This window comes from Vicia villosa, unplaced genomic scaffold (assembly GCF_029867415.1).
Source record: "Vicia villosa cultivar HV-30 ecotype Madison, WI unplaced genomic scaffold, Vvil1.0 ctg.002563F_1_1, whole genome shotgun sequence".
Classification (NCBI taxonomy): Eukaryota; Viridiplantae; Streptophyta; class Magnoliopsida; order Fabales; family Fabaceae; genus Vicia; species Vicia villosa.
The window spans coordinates 77,516-92,241 of NW_026705969.1; the positions used below are offsets into that span (position 1 = coordinate 77,516).

A 14,726-nucleotide genomic window follows, 5' to 3' on the forward strand; every position below is an offset into this window, starting at 1 on the left:
TTCAGTGATCAAAATAAGATATAAAGTTCATCAACCTAGTAACTCCTGCACAAGCCAACTGCTCGTGACTAACCCTGCACAACCAACTGGTGTGACTAACCCTGCACAAGCCAATTGCTCGTGACTAACTACAGTGAACTGTTCAGTGATCGGATCCACATATATAACATTCATTTACCCCTTTGAATTTATGACCTTCACTCGGTCTTCTAAGAGGATTTTCACAATGATCACAGTCACTGTCATCTCAAGCTTTAGGCCTTTACCTGGTCACTCAAGGAACCATCACCAATTTCTTTGGTTACAATACAATGCTTTTGAATAAGCAGATTTTCCTTTTATCTAAGTACACTTTGTTTTGATACCCTGACAGGTAATTACTTCAAATGTGAGAGTTTTCTTGGAGTCTTCATGACTGTATCTTTGAACGAGATCTTTTCTTCTTTGTTGGTAAGCAGAGTAAGCTCTATGGATTGAGTACTTCTTCAATTTGATCTTCGACTTTAATTCTTCTCAAATCATATTTAGAGCACCAGCTCTAGTCTGAAGTTGCTTCTTGATTTTATCTTCATCTTAAATTCTTCTCAAAGCAGATTTAGAGCAACAACTCTAGTTTGAAGTTGCTTCTTGATTTGATCTTCATCTTTAATTCTTCTCAAAGCAAAATTAGAGCACCAACTCTAGTTTGAAGTTGCTTCTTGATTTGACCTTCATATTTAATTCTTCTCATAGCATATTTAGAGCACCATCTCTAATTTGAAGTTGCTTCTTGATTTGATCTTCATCTTTAATTCATCTCAAAGAAGATTTAGAGCACCATCTCTAGTTTAAAGTTGCTTCTTGATTTGATCTTCATCTTTAATTCTTCTCAAAGCAGATTTAGAGCACCAACTCTAGTTTGAAGTTGCTTCTTGATTTGATCTTCATATTTAACTGTTGATCATGTTGTTGTTTGAGACAGGCAGACAACATTTTCATGAACCTAGATACTAATAATACCCTTTTGAGCATCAACTCTGTGTACATAAGATTTCTAAGTCATTTGAGTGAAGATTATTAGAATTGATCACGTATTAGTGGATTTTTCTTAAGTGTGTTTCAACCTCTCATTACTCCGAAGGAGGATACTGCATAACTTGCAGACTTTTCTATTTCTCACTTAAGATTTTCTTCTCATAGGCTAATGTTGTATATTTCAACATTCTTGTTATTTTTCATCATACACTTCGTGTATGGTTCCTCTTATTGGTGCATCAAATTTTTTCTTATGTTGATTGTGTTTGCACACCTACTCTCATACACTATTGCACCATTACTTATCTTCTTTCCACGGTTTTGTTCTTTATATATAGTTCTAGTATATTACTGTTGGAAACCTAGCCGTTTGAATCATGTTTGAACATGCAGTTAATGCTTGGTGTAGACTGAATAAGGAAAATAACTATTACCTAGGCGAATCTTATCTTTGGCATTAATAGTGTGTCCTCTTCAACTTGCTTCTTCCAAGATGGTTGCTCATTGGTGGCGTATCGTCTTTTACAAAAATGTAGACCAAAATAGATGTCATAATTTTGTCTCTACATTGAATGTCGTGATTTGTTGCTTGTGATTTTGTTAGAGCAATTCACGATGTTCTTAGAAATTTCTGATCATTTAAGCCAAGTTATCTTTTGTTGATATTGCATGTGAACGTTGATGTTGCTTGTTCTTAGAAGTTTCTGATCACTTAAGCCAAATTATCTTTTGTTGATATTGCATGTGAACATTGATGTTGCTTGTTCTTCTGAGTAAGCTCATTTTCCTTTAATACTTCTTTTGCTTCTTTTGCTTCTGATCTTCTTGATATTTGATTCTTTATATAATATTCAAACCAGTTTCTGATGTAGTCTATATGTACTTTGTTTCCTGATGAATGTTTGCATAAAGCTTTTAGCTTAACACCTGCACACTAAATAAAATCATTAGTAATAAAATTGTTACTAACAAAATATATGTTTGTTATCATCAAAACCCGATTCTAAATGAAGATTCTCAATCTTGTTCTAACAATCTCCCCCTTATTGATGATGACAAAAACCATGTCTTTTGATGAAACAATTTTATGGGATGATAATGAATAAACAAATAAACATTAGCTCCCCCTGATTTTGATAATCCTAGAACATTGAAATTTTTGACTTAATGCTCCCCTACTTATAGGAACCCTTTTTAATGTATATTATAACTTATAACTTTTCTTTAACATCTGTATAACATAAATTGTTTTGTTAAACATATATCTTTTCTCCCCCTTTTTGTTATAATCATAAAGCATAAAGTAAAGCAAGATATTCAGGAATGGAATAGAGCATAACCAAATTTCATTCATATAAAATAAACATTATAAGGACAATGGATAATGATTACATAAAAGAAATTAGACATAAAATGCCTCGTATTTTTCTTTAATTTGTAGGTCATCATTGTTTGGAGATTCGGTATTGTGAATTATCTGAATTATTTCAGCTGATTCAATCAAGGCAGATAAAGTTCTCCCATATGGAATGTGGGAGCTCTGACCACACCTAAAGGCTATAAGAGATTCTTTCAGATGGCAAAAAATGATTGCAGGGAGGTTGAGAGGAAGACTAATTTCAAGTCGGTGAATCAAAAGGAAATCCCTGCACGACACGAGTTGGAGAAAGTTTCCTTTAGGCGTTAGGTTGGACATGACAAACCTAAATAGAGCCTCTCTTAAAGGAGCCATAAATTCTATATTGTTAAAAATGCGTCTGAGATCTCTATTTAGATGGTTGGCAGTATTCCAACGATCAAACTCTTCTAAACAGACGGCTGGGGGGTTTGGGGAAAATCCAATCGTTTCAGCAATGGATTCTTCTGTGATGACAAAGGGAATGCCATGGATGTTGGGAGTGATGCTGAGGTTGTCATCACTGATGGATGCATTTACCCAGAAGGTTTTTACTAGATTTTTGAAGATTGGTCTGTGGAGAATGAAGACATATTTGTAACATCCCTGAGCTACCTTTAGTTCTGAAAGATGTTGATTTATTTCAGCGAGTCCTATGAAATTTTCTTTGAGAAAAATGAGACTTGGTTGGACATCCATTTGGAAGAAGGGAAACGGTTGCAGAGGTACATGAAATAAGTTTAGAGAGAGAGGTGTGATTCCGAATAAGGAGAGATATAGAAGTGATGAAAGCGAGGGAGCAATTTAGGTGTATAAATAACTGTAGAGAATGTTTTGAAAAAGATATTGAGTTAATCCTAATTATTCCTTAGCATTTATTGATCTTGACGGTTAGGAGGAGATAGCGTGATACGAAGAGATTTAAAACAGATATATAGGCTTTTTGACATAATATCTTAACCAACAGTGATGTTTCAGAGACTTTTGAACACGTGTTCGAGAATCAAGGGTTTTGAGAGCACGAATCATTGAATTATAGTATTAATTTAGAAATTCACTTTTTGAATTTTGAACACTAGAAGGTTCTTAGGTGATCTTGTTTCTGGTTGGATAGACTTAGGGTTTAGAGTGCATAAATTCTGAAAACTAATCTTCAATATTCAAGCAACCTTTTTATGCCATGTTTTCCTTTATAAACTATGTGTATTTATCAGAACTTCTGAGGGATTTCTTTTCATGAATTAAGTTAATCTTTAAATTTGATCAATCTTGTTCGTATGGCCACATTTTTCTATAGAAAATGTATATTTATCTGAAATAATTTTCTATGGATATTTCACAAAGATTTTTGTTACAGCAAACATAGTGATGGTATGATAAAACAGGGATGGGAGATGAGAACTGACACAGATTTAAGTTAATGTGGTTCTGAAAACAGACAAGAGAGTTTAAAGAAGAGATTTGGATTAGTTTTCGAGAGGGAGAGAAAGGATGGGCTATGTATGGAGGATGGGAATAATACAAGAGTATATTGTTTTATTCAAGTACGCAGGAGTTATAAATATGTAAATATATGCTTAACATACTTTCTATCTGCAAAATCATAAAAGAGTAGGTTTTAGAAAGATCTGACCGTTTTGAAGATAAACCTTTCTTCCTTCCTTTTTTGAGAGAGAGCATCTTCTTATGTAGAAGTTATGTTTGTTTCTACTTCAGGTCTTGTTTTGTGGTGTCTTCAATCTTTGATCTGATCCGATAGATTGGCTTTGCCCATCTTGGCTTGAGTCAGCTATACTTTATCTTTGATTTTGAATGCCTTCATTTAAGAATATTTCCTTCTTTCTGATGTATTGAGACTCTTTAAGTTTTGATGTTGATCCACAAACTCCTTATGATGTGTATATAATGTTCAAAGAGTCTTGAGGTCTTGTTCAGACATCTTCTGATTATATTGAGTGTTGGAATATGACTTTGTTTTCTACTCAGTGTGATTTTTCTCCTTCTGATTACTTTTTGTAGCTTTCCTTCTGCATCTTTCTATAACATGGTTAAGTGTTTGCATACAGAGCCATGCTGTGATACCAATTGAAGGTGGAGAAAAACACAAGAAAGGGGGGTTTGAATTGTGTTCTTTAAAACTTTTACTCCCCTTTCTATAAATCTTTTCTTTCTTCTTGGTATCTCATTTTCTGGATATGCTTAGATTGTCGTTGCTGAAGCTTGATAGAGATAATACGACATAACCAATGAGATACATAGTCAATTTAACTTCTTAACTCCATCAAAACTTTTGACTTTGCTCAGTACAGTTCTGAAGATATGTTGCATGAATGTTCTAAGTTAAATGAATGATGCATAAGATAAAAGACACATTCATTTTTATCCCGGTTCACCTTCTCAATAAGGGGTTTAATAAATGGAAAAAAAAAATTTTGTTAAAGAACACTTTGTAAATAGTAAAATTACGTATTGAATTTGGATTTTTGAATCCAGAATCTAGTTTGTATCCCCAATCCAAGTAGTGTTTGTTATTTTTGTTTACAAAATTAAAGAAAAGATACGGTAGAGTTAAGACTGTTATTGTATGAGGTCTACTCAATGCCAAATGTAAAGGCGCATAATAGATCGATATGAACATCATGAGCTGTCCCGTAATAAACCCGGTTGTTTCTGATATTTTCGCCTCAGACCCCTCCTTCAAAACCCGGGTTCGAATGAGGAAGAGATAAGACGGTCCTATGGAGAATGTAGTCAGATATCCATAATAGAGTCCGATCATAACGGCTGAATTCAATATTTTAACGCAGAAACCGACAAAATAATCTCGTACAAAATAGTTCTTAATCATAATTTTCCTCCCTTATGGGTGTTTATTTTATTGTCAAGGTCGGCCAGTGGTCACGATGGGGGATAAGCTTCATCGTCGAGAGGGAAACAACCCAGATCACCAGCTAAGGCCCCTAAATGATCGCTCAGTGATAAAGGAGGTTTGCCTAAAAGCATCCACCCTTCAAAGAGTGCGTAATAGCTCACTGATCGAGCGCTCTTGCGCCGAAGATGGATGGGGCTAAGCGATCTTCCAAAGCTGTGGGATATAAAAATGAATCGGTAGGGGAGCGTTGCGCCTTATAAAGAAGTACTCGCGCGAGCGGGGAGCTTCAGTCCACCCTCCTCAGGTGATTTTGCTTCTCTCAATCGAGGACTTAATCCACTATAACTAAACTTGATTACAATTGCACAACCAACTGTTGTGACAGGATTCTTGCACAACCAACTGTTAAGACTAACCCTGCACAAGCTACCCGCGAGTGACTAACCCCTAAACGATGAACCGTTCAGTGATCTCAGAAAGATATAACGTTCATCAACCTAGTAACTCCTGCACGAGCCAATTGCTCGTGACTAACCCTGCACAACCAACTGGTGTGACTAACCCTGCACATGACAACTGCTTGTGACTAACTACATTTAAATATTCAGTGATATGATCCACATATATAACATTCATTGACCCTTTTAAACTTCTGACCTTCACTCGGTCTTCTAAGAGATTTCCACAATGATCACCGTCACTATCATCTCAAGCTTCAGGCCTTTTCCTGGTCACTCAAGGAACCATCACCAATTTATTTGATTACAATACAGTGCTTCTTTGTTGGTAAGCAGAGTAAGCTCTATGGATTGAGTGCTTCTTCAATTTTATCTTCAACTTTAATTCGTCTCAAAGCACATTTAGAGCACCAGCTTTAGTTTGAAGTGGCTTCTTGATTTTATCTTCATCTTTAATTCTTCTCAAAGCAGATTTAGAGCAACAAATCTAGTTTGAAGTTGCTTCTTGACTTGATCTTCATCTTTAATTCTTCTTAAAGCAGATTTAGAGCACCAGCTCTAGTTTGAAGTTGCTTCTTTATTTGATTTTCATCTTTAATTCATCTCAAAGAAGATTTAGAGAACCATCTCTAGTTTGAAGTTGCTTCTTGATTTGATCTTCATCTTTAATTCTTCTCAAAGCAGAATTAGAGAACCAGCTCTAGTTTGAAGTTGCTTCTTGATTTGATCTTCATATTTAATTGTAGATCATGTTGTTGTTTGAGACAGGCAGACAACATTTTCATGAACGTAGATACTAATAATACCCCTTTGAGCATCAACTCTGTGTACATAAGATTTCTAAGTCATTTGAGTGAAGATTATTAGAATTGATCATGTATTAGTGGATTTTTCTTAACTGTGTTTCAACCTCTCATTACTCCGAAGGAGGATACTGCATAACTTGCAGACTTTTCTATTTCTCACTTAATATTTTCTTCTCATAGGCTAATGTTATATATTTCAACATTCTTATTTTTTTTCATCATACACTTCGTGTATGTTACCTCTTATTGGTGCAACAGGTTTTTTTCTTATGTTGATTGTGTTTGTACACCTGCTCTCATACACTCTTGCACCATTACTTATCTTTTTTTCCACGATTTTGTTCTTTATATATAGTTCTGGTATATTACTGTTGGAATCCTAGTCGTTTGAATCATGTTTGGACATGTAGTTAATGCTTGGGGTAGACTGAATCAGGAAAATAACTATTATCGAGGCGAATCGTATCTTTGGCATTGATAGTGTGTCCTCTTCAACTTGCTTCTTCCAAGATGGTTGCTCATTGTTGGTGTATCTTCTTTTACAAAAATGTAGACTAAAATAGATGTCATAATTTCATCTCTACATTGAATGTCGTGATTTTGTGCGTGTGATTTTGTTGGAGCAATTCACGATGTTCTTAGAAGTTTCTGATCACTTAAGCCAAATTATCTTTTGTTGATATTGCATGTGAACATTGAGGTTTCTTGTTCTTATAAGTTTCTGATCACTTAAGCCAAATTATCTTTTGTTGATATTGCATATGAACGTTGATGTTCCTTGTTCCTCTGAGTAAGCTTATTTTCCTTCAATACTTCTTTTGCTTATGATCTTCTAGATATTTGATACTTTATATAATATTCAAACCAGTTTCTGATGTAGTCTATATGTACTTTGTTTTTTATGAATGTTTGCATAAAGCTTTTAGCTTAACACCTGCAGACTAAATGAAATCATTAGTAATAAAATTGTTACTAACAAAATATATGTTTGTTATCATCAAAACCAAATTCTAAACGAAGATTCTCAATCTTGTTCTAACAAAGGTATGAGGATATAAAGTTAAAAGCTTTGATTGGAGAAAATAAGATTAATAATAAGAGTAAGAGGTCCGGTTGGTGGTCGGACATCTCTTCTTTGGGGATAAATCTCCCAGAAGGTTTTTAGTGAAGAATATAAAATTTTGAGTTGGCCTCGGACATTCCATTTCATTTTGGCATGCTTTATGGTTGGATGCGGGAATTATTAAGGATATTTTTCCAAATTTGTTTGCTTTATCTCTTTTACAGGATATCTCTGTTTTGGTATGGGTGGTTGGATAGACAGAGAGTGGAGTTGGGGCGATTTTGATATTTAAAACCCGACTGTTTCGGGCTCTTTTTTTAGTGCACTCAGGCAAGTTATAGCTGCTGCCAGCGATTGTTTGTGCTACTGCCGGTGTGGATTCGGCTTCGTGGTTGCCGTCGGCGGATGGTTCTTTCACCGTGTCTCCGTGTTATTACGAGTTGTGAAATTCGTGTATCCCGTGTGGTCCGGCTAATTGTTTAGACTTTGTTTTCTCCTCTATTTGGAAGGTGGAAGTTCCTCTTAATGTCAAAGCTTTCGAGTGGAGATGTTTCAAGAATAAGATTCCAACTAGAGATTCGCTTTTGAAAAGAGATATCCTTAATTCTTCTTCGAATCTTTCGTGCGTTTTCTGTAATGAGGTTGGAGAAACTTTATCTCATTCCTTCTTGTGTTGTCGTAATGTGGTAGGAGTTTGAAAAGAAATGGCGAGTGTGGATTGGTTTGGATTTTCATAATGTGTTAGATTTTAAAGAGAGTTTTTGGATTTGGAGTTCTTTTTTATCTTCATAAGAGAGGTAAGGTGGGTTGTATGTGGTTGACTCTAGTGTGGAGTCTTTCGTTGTGTAGGAATGGTATTATTTTTAAGAGCTCTACTTGGAACACGAGAGATGTGGTTTGGAGTTGCAAAGTGCTTGTTTGGAGGTGGTCGTATATCACGAAAATTACACAACTCAATTGTAACTTTTTTGAGTTTAGCAAAAACTCTTTGTTTTACTTAAGTTAGGTTCCATTTGGTGGGTAATTTTCTCTTTTTGGCTCTCTTCGCCATTTTGTAATCGAATTTTTTTAAAACTTTCGTTCTTCATTAATACAATTTGCTTGAAAAAAAAAACTTCTAATAGCAAGTTTAAATAAACTTTCATAACTAGTCCTATCAATATTCATGTCAATCAATCACTTCATCCAATGACCAATGCCATAAAAGTAAGGTGTATATATATTTAAGAAATTAATCCTATGTAATTTCTACATCATGACTGTAGAGAGAGCAACTCAAATTTATATAGATTCTCCAGGTTGTCTTTTGTTCCAATAACATTATACATTAGCACCGAAGAATTGAGCTAGAACTCCAACCACTTACACCACCACCACCAACACCAAATCAAATACCATTAAAAAAAAGGTACAGATATATTATATTACATCTAAAGGGACTGTCTCTATATTTGACTCTTCTTTTCTATTTCTCATGTTGTATTAAGTTGAATGAATGCCCCTTATATTCTCTATATCTCTAAAATAATTCTTTTGTTTGTTAAGAAAAAGATTTTAAAATACACATATAACTTTTCTCTAGAGGCTGCTATATACATTTATATAAGAAGATTCAGTATATTAAACACGTCTAAAATATTTTTGGTTCAACCAAATCATAGGAGTAGCTTTTAAAGCAAAAGCAAGATAAATATTAGAATGGAAAAGTTCAACTTTTATTTTCTTGTTTTCTGACTAATAGTTCAACCTTTCTAAGCATATTTTATTATTGTATATTTGTAGTAAGATTTTAATTGAATTATACAATAGAAAAAGTCCAGCTATAGCCCTACAACATAAATGCTACAAGTCAAACCATATGACTTGACTAACGTTCCTTTTGTCAGTCAGCGTAGCCTGCCACCTGTACTTTCTTCTGATCTGATGTTTGGGTAAACAACGTTTGAATATCATCAGAGTCAAACAGCTTGGTGCAAAGCATCTTCTTGTCTTCTGACCTTGAAGTGCTTCTGAGCGTGATACCATGAGAACTTCAGTGCTTCTGCTTCTGAACTCAAGTTCTTCTGATGCTTCCATAGACCCATGTTCTGATACTGCCTTGACCATCTTCTGATGTCTTGCCACACCATGTTCTGATGTTGCATGCTGAACCTTCTGAGTCAAAGCTTCTAAGCGCTGATTTGTGCATACTCTTTATATATTTCCTGAAAGGGAAATTGCAATGTATTAGAGTACCACATTATCTCACACAAAATTCATATCCTTGTTATCATCAAAACTAAGAATATTGATCAGAACAAATCTTGTTCTAACAATCTCCCCCTTTTTGATGATGACAAAAACATATATAAATGATATGAATTTGAGATCAGAAAGAGCAGACGGCTAAAGACAATTACACAGCTATAGCATAAGCATGTGAATATGTCTCCCCCTGAGATGAATAATCTCCCCCTGAAATTAATACTAGAAGAATTTTATAAATAAAAGACTTCCCTGAGTATTTCAGTAGAGACGGTCACATGTGCTTGATCTTCAGAACATTCAAGACTTCTGATTTCTGCTTCCATAGGATAGCGTCAGAACTTTGAATTACTTTTGATCCTCAGAACATTCACAGCTTCTGATTTATGCTTCCATCGGACAGCTTCAGAACTTGAATTTCTTTGATCTTCAGAACATTCACAGCTTCTGACTTCTGCTTCCACTAGGACAGCTTCAGAGCTTGAATTTCTTTGATCTTCAGAACATTCACAGCTTCTGATTTCTGCTTCCACTAGGACAGCTTCAGAGCTTGAATTTCTTTGATCTTCAAAACATTCACAGCTTCTGACTTCTGCTTCCACTAGGACAGCTTCAGAGCTTGAATTTCTTCTTTCATCACTTCATGCTAGAATGTATTAGAACATTGTTGAATGTACCAGAGCATCATCAGAGCATCTCTACATCCTGAAATGTTACAGAACAAAACTAAACGACAAAAGTCAGCATGAAAGAGTCAGAACATAGAGTATGTTTCATAACACATAAAATGTATCAGAGCCATATGGTATGTGTCAGAACACATAGACATAATGTTTCAGAATATCTGAACATTTTTCTTTCTTGCTTCTGATTCTGAAGCTTCATAGCACTCAGCTTGCTTCATGAATCCAAGAGCTTGATTCTCTATAGAATTGCTTTTCCTCATCTTGTTGCTTCTTATGTTGATCTTCAGTTCCTGCAACAACACAACTTAAAACATAGAACTTTGCAAGTCCTGTTAGTAATGTGGGGCCTTTTTACCCAGTAACTGATAAAGTTAATCAGATCATTTATCATATATTTTCTCCCCCTTTTTGTCATAATAAAAGATTCAGATGTAGAAAACGACAAAGGAAAGAAACAAAATTAAACTTTTCATTGATTTAGCAAACAGAATTACAAAAGGTGAATGCAGAAAAGAAAACCGATGCAACAAGGAAAGAAAACTACAAAGACTCAAAGACTATGACCCTAGCTTAGACAAAATCTGCGCCAGTATGTCATGAACCCCGTCAGTGCTTGCAGTTTGCCTTGCCATGAAGGAGCGAAACTCAGCATTGGCTGCTTCTTGCGCGTCCAAGCGAGAAGCCAGCATAGCTTGATTCTGATGAAGAGCTTCCAAGGTCTCCATCAGAGCTGAGGTTTCACAAGAAGAAGGAGCACCAGAACTTCTGCCAAACAGAGACAACAATCACAGCAGGACGATCTTCTGGAAGGTCTTCAACTTCTGTAACTTCCATTGCAACATCTGAGTCTGACTCAAGAGCAGCCTCAGCATATTCTGGTTCAGGCAAATCAGAAGCTCCAACTTCCAACGCTTGAAGAATAGCTGCTAGGTTTGTTGGAGGAGTAGGACTAGCAACTTCAGCAGGATAAACCACTTCTGGAAAGACCATGTGAGGTGCACTTTCAGAAGGGTTCATTCTGAACCAGTTAAACAGCCACTGAAAATCTCCAGTCAGCACTGGATACCATGGTCTCCAATCCACGATGTCTCTGCAGAGATTTTCTTCTTCCATCTCATCTGCAGGTATCCTCTCTTCAAGAACTCTTCTGTTCCTGATGAGATGGTGATAGCTACTTTCACCAACTTCCAAGAAACGACCACGAACACCAGGTGCTTCAGTCATGATCCTTCTCTGGACGTCCGTAGCCCTAACTAGAAAATCCTGAAGAAAGGCATCCCAGAGGTTGCAAGTAGCATACTCATCCAGATGGTTAAGGTGAGCAGCACCCAGAATCTCCAACCAGGTATTTACATCAGAATGTAAAAGCTCTAGAAATATTGAGTGGTAGGTGTTGGAGGGTTGACAGTGAATCTGGAGTCAGGAAACACAAAGCTATAGGGGTTAGGTGTTCTGGTGGGAAAAGGGTGTGAGAGAGATGAGGAGATATCTGTGGGATGGGTTGATGGAGAGGAGATATCAGATGGTGAAGAAGGTGGTTCCAGAGAGATGAATGATGAGGAAGAGGTGGTGGATGTTTGAGAAGAGGAAGGTGATTGAGGGATACCATCAAGAGGTTTAAACACACGTCTAGAATAGTTTCCAGACATCATAGCTTCAACTGGGTTCACTTTGAGAGGATCGTAGGTGATCCTTACTCTTTTTGGTTTGTTTTCTGGTTCATCAGTTGCCTTTCTCTTTTGTTTACGATCAGATTCTTGATTTGAAGAGCTTGAAGAAGGATTCATGATGAAGTTGCAGATAGTGAAAACCGCTAGGGTTTATGATATGAATGCAAAGAGAGATAGAGAGAGCGAAAAAGAAACTGAATGCAGAGAGAGAAATATAAGAGAGAAAAGAAACGTTTGAAGAATATAAAAGAAAAGAAATAAAAGGAAATGATGGATAGCATTTAATGTTACGTGACGTGAGGAGAGATAATAATGGCAAAAGAAGTGATTAGCACAGTTACCTAAGTAGGCGTCCGCTCAACTGCACGCACGCTTGTCCAAAAATAGTGAACACGTGTTTACCATCTGGATAGCCAGTTACAGCTGTTTTACTTTTAAAGAGATTCTGAATCAACTTAGACAATGAAACGTTAGTAATAACTGAATCACTACTTCTAATTGATTACAATCAGAACTTCTTATAGAAGACTAAACCAATCTCATTTCAGAAGATACTCATACATAAGATCTTCTCATCTTCTCATTCTGGGCATAAATCCATACTGATAATCTTCAGAATGAACTTAAACCTATCTTCAGCAAGGGGTTTTGTAAAGATATCAGCCCATTGATGGTCTGTATCCACAAAGTTCAAAGCTATAATACCCTTCTGAACATAGTCACTTATGAAATGATGTTTAATCTCAATATGTTTAGCTTTTGAATGTAAGATAGGATTCTTTGATAAACATATAGCAGAAGTATTATCACAGAAAATAGGAATGTTACTCTCATATATCTGATAATCTTCTAGCTGACTTCTCATCCAGAGCATTTGTGTGCTACAACCAGCAGCAGCAACATATTCTGCTTCTGTTGTTGAGAGAGCAATTGTAGCCCACTTCTTGCTATACCATGAGATCAGATGACTTCCAAGAAATTGACAACTTCAATAAGTACTTTTCCTTTCAATTCTATCACCAGCATAGTCAGCATCACAGAATCCTACTAAGTTGTATTCTTTGGATCTTCTGTAAACTAAACCAACATTAGTAGTACCTTTCAGATACCTCAGAATTCTCTTAACCGCAGTTAAATGAGATTCTCTCGGATCTGATTGGAATCTAGCACACAAACAAACACTGAAGAGAATGTCAGGTCTAGAAGCAGTTAGGTATAGAAGAGATCCAATCATACCTCTGTATAACTTCTGATCTATCTTCTTACTTACCTCATCCTTACCTAGGACACATGTTGGATGCATAAGAGTTTTGGCTTCTTTGCTTTCAGAAAGATTAAACTTCTTCAGAAGTTCTTTCACTTACTTCGTTTGATGAACATAGGTTCCATCAGAAGTTTGGTTGATTTGAATCCCAAGGAAATACTTGAGTTCTCCCATCATGCTCATTTCAAATTCAGCCTGCATAGACTCAGCAAACTCCTTTCCAAGTGTAGCATTAGATGTTCCAAAGATAATATCATCAACATATATTTGACACATTAAAATATCCTTTTTAAAGGTTTTACAAAAGAGAGTAGTGTCCACTTTTCCTCTAGTGAAACCATTTTCCAGAAGGAAAGAACTTAAACGTTCATACCAAGCTCTAGGAGCTTGTTTCAATCCGTATAATGATTTCTTTAACTTAAAAACATGATTTGGAGACTTGGAGTCTTCAAAACCAGGAGGTTGATGGACATAAACTTCTTCATCTATATAACCATTTAAGAAGGCACTCTTGACATCCATCTGATAAAGAGTGATGTTATGTTGAGTGGCAAAAGAAATTAATAGACGAATAGATTCTAACCTGGCCACTGGTGCAAAGGTTTCTGTGTAGTCAATCCCTTCTTGCTGACTATACCCCTGAGCAACCAGTCTGGCTTTGTTTCTTACCACTTCTCCCTTCTCACTTAGCTTGTTTCTGAACACCCACTTAGTGCCGATGATGTTGAATCCTTTTGGTCTAGGAACCAAATCCCATACATCATTCCTTGTAAACTGATTGAGTTCTTCTTGCATGGCAATTATCCAGTCTGGATCTTCTAGAGCTTGATCAACAGAAGTTGGCTCTATCAGAGAAACAAGACCTAATTAACATTCTGCATTGTTCTTGAGGAATGCCTTTGTTCTGATGGGATCATCTTTCTTCCCAAGGATCAGATCTTCTGAATGAGCTGAAGCAAGTCTAGGTGATCTTCTGATTGTTGGTTCTTCAGAAATCCTGAGATTCTCTAAAGATGCAGCAACTTGATCTTCTGATCCATTGCTTCTGAGACTTCCAGCTTCTGCAGCATTGCTTCTTGGTTCTACAGCTTCTGATATATCAATATCTATATCTGCAAAATTCTCAAGCTGCTTTGGTTTTTCAAGACCAAGCTTATCATCAAACCTGATATTGATTGATTCTTCTACAATCAATGTTTCAGTATTGTATACTCTGTAGCCTTTAGAGCGTTCAGAATATCCAAGAAGGAAAC

General features: G+C 36.0%; 1 pseudogene; it reads right to left on the reverse strand.

Moving 5' to 3' along the window:
* Positions 1-1,948: 1,948 nt before the first annotated feature.
* On the reverse strand, positions 1,949-5,258 carry LOC131639220 (protein TIC 214-like; annotated as a pseudogene).
* Positions 5,259-14,726: the final 9,468 nt, after the last annotated feature.